Here is a 6,851-nt window from a genome sequence, read left to right as displayed (position 1 = left end):
CCTAGGAGCGAGAGCGGCGCGTCCCGTCGGTAGCCGCGGCTGCTGCGCCAAGAATAGAAATCCATGGATTGCGTAGTGCATACACGCCGTCATAAAGTAATTCACGTTGGAGGAGCGCTCTACACCGAGAACACATACACGTCAGATCCTCAAACTGTTACCAAAAGGAGCACGTTCATCATTCTCTGCAAGAACATGAGCTCAACGTATGCAGCGAAAACGTGAATACTAGTTACGATTGTTAAATCAAAACAGAAAACACATTACACCACAGAACGGGGGTAAAGCTAAATCTCTAACATTGTGCAGTTCTCTGCTCTGGCATTTGTAGTGCCCCACTCTTGGAAATGAGATACACTGAGGAGATTGTCTACACTCTGGTGCTTATATATATATACACACACACATACATACAACCCTGAAAAAGAGAGAAAATGGAAAAAAGCAAACAAAGTAACTTGTGTAAGAAAAGCAGACAGCAGTCCTCTATGTGGAAGAGGGAGAGCTGAGGTAGGACAGGCCCCAAGTGACGGTGTGTGGAACAGAAGCGCTGGCTGGGCCTGTCTGCCCACCGCCCACCCAAGGCGAGCTTGCAGGCTGCAACTGGAACAGGCAGGTAGATCATCAGTTCAAAACAAGGCGGCACTGCTCTGTACCACACACAGCTGAAATAAGGAAATACAACAGCATGCTCCCTGTGACCCAAGTGCTTGGAAAGCACTTGTATGAATTAATGGAGGGAAAATTTATCTAAAACTATGAAATACGAAGGTGTTATAGCTGTTTTCAGATGTATCCAAGACACAAATTGTCAGAAATTGGGAGATTGTGCTAGGCAAATAATGCTATATGCTAATAATATTATTACTGTTCTCTGTGTATTTGTTGTTGGCTGCTTTTGGAAGCAGGATAGCAGACTTTGTTCCGACAGTCGTTCTTACGGTCCTGAATGGTTGGAATCCTTTAACTTCGACATGTTCTTAGAGATGTGGCAGGAATGTCAGTTACCCATGCAGGCAGATTCTCAGGAATCCCCCAAAATTAATTTGGTGATAGAGGCGAAAGGATCTCGAGGCCAAATCCAGTTGCAGGAGGGCCTTGTACCACAAGAAAACAGCCTCCTGCTATTCCATTTTTCTGTGTTTGGGCTAGCATAGTAATTTACATATGTTTTTAGTAACTAGAATTAGTAAGTAAAACCCAACTCCATCATCAGTTTGTACCCCTATAAGAAACAACCCAAAGTCACGAATGTTGGTTGATTTATTAACTCAGAAAGTAACTTAGGTATGTAAGAGGTAAATTCTTATTCCTGGGGAAGGATGCACAGCAGCATTCTCAGTAAAGCTTATGAAGCAATGGAATATATGCAGAGCTGGACAAGTATTTCTACATTAGTAGTTTGGCTCTAAATCAGCTTGAATATTTACTGCTAATCCCAGAACATCTCTACATACTATGCACTGTTCCAAACTGAACTGAAGAGAAAGTCCTGTTCCAACAAAACTCTGCACTCCTGAAGCCCAGGTGCTGAGTCAGTTCATACCAGAGATAAGCGAAGGGGTTCACAAAAAGCAGCAGACCTCAGACAAGATAGAAACCCAAAACTAGATTCACGAATATTAAAGCCAGTAGCGACTGCTGTGATCAATGTCAGACATACTGTACAACACAAAATTGTCTCAGTTGTATGTTTTATCACTATCAAATACTGCTATTACATTGCTTTAAACAGAGAACTTGATATTCTTTTTCTGACGTGGTAAAATAATGAGTCTGTACTGGTTTCTCAAAAGACTCTGTTAAAAGACCTTGGAGTAAAGATAAAGTGTTTGGTGGGGAGTAACTACAAAGTCTGTATTGAAATAGAGAGTTGTAGTCTTCCAGCTTCAAAAATAAGAAAAAGCAGCAAGGGCATTAGCAACCCAACTGTCAGCAGGCAGAAGATTTTTCATTAGATCCAAAAGGTCAGAAATGCGTCGGTCAAAGAAAAGATCCATATGCCCTCAGTGCAGCTAAGTAGTCACCTTTAAGAGTAGTATGTATTTGGCTGAAATTAAAGCAGTCAAGAGAATGAGTAAAACCAGGGTTTTCCAGCAGTTTTTCTGTCCCATTTGCAACCAAGATCCAAAGGAGAGAAGTCAGAATACCCCTGCTTTAATAATAATAACAACCACCAAGTTAAAAAACAATCTTGTGTGAGCTTCTATAGGGCTTTTCAACATCACAACTCAGTGACCAGCTGGGAGGATGACCAAAGAGGAAGGGAGCAAAAATGCAGGATTTGCTCAGCTGTTCTGGCAGATTTTTGATTTCGAGCTCCTGCTATGTGATTTGGAAAGAGCAACCATCCCAAACTGGCTAGCACACGTAAGAGCTAGAACAAGGATAAAGTGGCGCTTCGTCTGAATTGAAAGAAGAGCTGAGGTTTTCCTGGCATTCATAGAAAACAACAAGAACTCTGAGCCTGAAGTAGTGACAGTTGATTTTGGATTTATGGTACTGCTTTTGCCAGAGGAGAGCAGAGAACTTGTATTCTTTTTTTTTGGCTACACCATAAAAAAAAGGAAGCTGCTTCAGTGAGGAGATTGACAGCTGCAAGTTCTATGAATAGTGTTCTGCATCTAATACATACGATGGAAATCTGTTTTGTGACATTTTTCCAAGATATGTAAACAGACTTATTTTTTGTATCAGCCACAATATACTGTCTACTCGTACAGCTCATTTGAATACCATGTGAAAAATAACCAAAAAGGATACTGATGCCAATTCAGATAGATCAATTATTAGGCCAGGCATGGTCACATACCTGGAGAGAGGAGACTGCAGTCCCATGCAGTCACCTCGTTTCAGATTTGTGAAGTGCTGGGGGAACAGTCATCCACCACAGGAGAAAAGCTGTGCTGAATAATCAGTGCTGGGGAACATGTCCTACAAATTGTTTGTGAAAATTCCTTTTATCACATCACCCAGGTGAAGTCAGTGAATTGTGGGTAACTGGTTTGGAGACAACAAGAAGCAAAATTCATAGAAATAGCAGGTGGTGTTGTAGTAAGATCACTGGAACCTTAAAATTATTGGGGAATATTTATTGCCAAGTTCTGGTGAATCCAAACCGGAAATAGATTCCTGCTTGTTTACTAGGTGTTTCTGTAAAGAAGCAGATAGATTAAAAAAGTAACCATAGTTGCAAGTACTCTTACAAGAGTACATTGAGCATTGCATATTTCAACATTCAACAACTGAATAAAAAACTTTCTGGCTTAGAACAGGGAATTCCTCTGTACCAGCAAAGATACAAAGAGTACTGCACTGCTCCAGGCCTTGAGCTCATAATATAAATGCTCTTTTTAGAAGGCTACTTTCAAGTACAGACACACAAAAAAGCAGGGATTGGTTTCCTCATAGTGAACGTGTACTTGAAAGAAAGGGGCACCACAGAAGCTCCTGTAGTTTATAGAAATAGGATGTCCCTAGACATGGCACCGTATGTATGAACTTCACAAAGCAAAGATAAAAATTCCTAGAGAGAGATCTTGAAGTTAGACCAGTAAGCAACTGGAATACCCCTTGGAAAATGTGACCACACTGGAATAATATGAGAATGGCTTGGAAGACAGAAGGAAAAAACAGTTACAATGGGAAAGTCTACCATTCATTGATGAATGTAAGATGAGGCGAAAACAATGGAATATCTTCATTTTCTAATTGCTTTTGGGCAAAATCCAGTCTTAGCGTTTCTTAGAAGCTGCGGGGAAATTTGCCATTGTTTCTTTCTTACATAGTTACCGTGATTCAGTATTTATTACTGTTTGCTTTGGTTTCATTTCATTCATTAATAACATCAGCTCAGAAAACACAAGCAACCCTATGTTAGACTGTGACTATTACAATCACTGCAGTCTTATCCATTCTTCATGATATCTAGAATGCAATGACAATGGATAGAAACATCAAAACAAGCAAGCAACTTTGCCATTGGTCTCCTATTTTTCTGAAATACACCCATTTCTGCATGCCCAGGCTTTCAGAAGCAGTATATGTGGTGACTGTTGTTTAATTTTTATTATTATTTCTCTTTCCAGGTGATTTACTAAGTCAGTTCATTCCCTGTAAGGACACAGTGCTAGCATAATTACATGCTTTAAAATAAACCATTTTCACAGCAGAAGGATCTCTTGACACAGGGAGCTCCTTCATCACCTCATGTTTTATATAACACATTTATGATGAACCATCCATTGAGATCTAAATAGTTATTCTGTTCAAGTGCCGTATCAAAATCAAATGCTTAAAACTAGCGCTCAAGAACTTAGGCCATTAGTACAGATCTCTGAGTTTGATAGAGTTCATAGGCTATATTCTAACCTAATCTAAATTAAGTGCCTAGTTCTTCCCAAATGCAGTCGTGGGCAGAATTTTGATAGGATCTGGAAAATGAAATAACATCCATATTCTAACCTTATTCAGACTCATATTCCACTGAAAAAAATGCTGTAAGTCAAAAGATCAGCATTCAAGCTCAGACTGTAAATGACCGAATAACGCATTGATCCATGACTACAAGTGGAGGGCTGGTCAGTCGGCAGCTCTGCTGAACAGCAGGGACAGACCTTATGGCAGCCTGTCACGTCTCTCGTGAAGAGAAGGCACTTGTTTGTTGTCCAAGGCCAACGAATTTGGTATGTTGAAACAGCACCAGCTTCAAGTATTTTGAGCTGATTTTCATCACAAATAAAACACAATAACTTTCGACTTGTCTTTTTTTCCTTTCCTCTTTTTGAAGTACTATTCTCAATACATTTTCTAAATAAAGGCCTAATGGGTCCTCTTTTGGACCCTCCACTCCCTCTTCCGGATCTCTATAAATAAAGCTTTCTTTCTTTTTCCACCAATAGGAAGTAGAATCTACTTATTGCACAGGTCTCAAAGTCTGGTGAGGCAGATAGGTTGATGGAGATGAAAGATGCAGCATGGAATTAGAAGTAAAACCACAGCAGCTGAAAACACAAGCAACATCACACAGTACACCTCACTTTTTGCCCCTCTCCCAGAAGAGGAAAGGTGAAGGCCATTTCCACTGGTATATAAAATAGCTCAATACTGAGCACATACCACTGGCTGAAGAGATAGATAAGTAGTAAGAATACTTGTGCCCCAAAGCCAGTAGTATCTGGGAGCTACCAAAATGGCTGTTCCACAGGGGAAGGCGAGTCTGGAACAGAGGCTAGTGACAGGGCAGACAGGAACAGTGTTGTCACTAACAAGGAACACTGTGTTCTAGTGCTGTAGCACCTGAGCAAGAAGTACAGAGCAGGTCCAGAGACAGCAATGAGAGCAAGCCCAGTGACTGCCAGACTTCCACAGAAATGAGGTAAGTCTAAAAGCAAGAAAGCAGCAGGCCAGACACAGCATAGCTCAGGGAAGGGTGTGATCTTCTGCTTAAAGGCAGCTCCTAAAGCAAAACAGAGGGGGCCCAGGTGAAACTGTTCACAGCATAGCGTCTTTCTCAGCAGGCTGATCTGAGGTCACACAGCTGTACCACATCAGAGCTGGCCTCAAGCACAGGCAGCCAGCCAGAGCCCTGAGGGCAGAGGCTGCTCAGTGTGTTGTTGGTGTGCTTAAGACCCCGCTATTTAGACTTACTACTCTACTTGTCATAGTGATCCAAAGCAGCTGAGGACCTCACCTAAGCTCTTTGGGTAGTGGGACTCATTCTGAAGAGCAGTGGTGCTGACAGACTAGGAGGAACAATCAACAGCAGTTGGAAAAACTGTATGTGCCTCTTGCACTGCACTGATGATGCAGAAACCTGGACCCTCAACAGTCTGAACAGAGCAAAAGTCAAATTCAGCAGATCAGCTGGCAGTAGCTAAAAAAGCACTGCAGTCTTTTCTTGATTAAAAGGGTATGAGCTACCCAGGCTTGCTATCACAATTTCATATTAGATTATTACCACAATTTTCATGAGTAACATCTACATGTAGTTCTACAGAAAGTTTTTATTAACTGTCTGCTATGATTGCAGTTGTTGGAATAGTTGTTTAGCTTGGAGAAGAGAAGGCCCTGGGGAGACCTTGTTGCAGCCTTCCAGTACTTGAAGGGAGCTTATAAAATGGAGGGGGACCAACACTTTACATGGCCCAACAGTGACAGGACAAGGGGGTATGATATTAAAAGAGGGGAAATTTGGGTTAGATGTGAGGAAGAAATTCTTTACCCAGAGGGCAGTGGGGCCCTGGCATTGCTGCCCAGAGGAGTGTAGGTGCCCCATCCCTGGGGGTGCTCAGGGCCAGGCCGGATGCTGCCCTAAGCAGCATGAGCCGGGGGGGGAGGGGGCAGCCAGCCCATGGCAGGGGTTGGGACTGAATGGGCTGTAAGGTCCCTGCCAACCCAACCATTCTGTGATTCTATGAATCCAAACATACATATTAACTCTGTCACAAAATGTAAGAACGATGCAGTCCACACACTGAGGTTAATGTTGTGGATGGGCATATAGAAGTTTGGGCCTGGAACACTGCAGGTGCCAACTGCTGAGTATGGGTCATGCACAACATCCTGAAAGACTGTACCCCTGAAGTTAGACAAGACTGGTAATAAACTTTGGATTTCAGATGTCAAGTTAGCTCCTGGTGTAGCTGCCAGAGCAGTGTGATGCAGTCGGGGAGAGGCTGAGAGCAGCATTCAGGATGCTCCAAGTTCACGCTAGGGACTGTGATGTCAACAGAGGAATGGTATTGTGGAAGAGGTTAGGAAGGGTGTGCTTTGAATGTATGCTAAGGATGGGGATAATGGCTGAACTGTTTGTGAGTTGGAAGTTTGAGCCCCACTGGGATGCTGCACAG

The sequence above is a fragment of the Numida meleagris genome, chromosome 4 (assembly GCF_002078875.1).
Source record: "Numida meleagris isolate 19003 breed g44 Domestic line chromosome 4, NumMel1.0, whole genome shotgun sequence".
Taxonomy (NCBI): Eukaryota; Metazoa; Chordata; class Aves; order Galliformes; family Numididae; genus Numida; species Numida meleagris.
The sequence above is the reverse complement of the archived record's forward strand: the minus strand, read 5'-3'. Positions refer to the sequence as shown.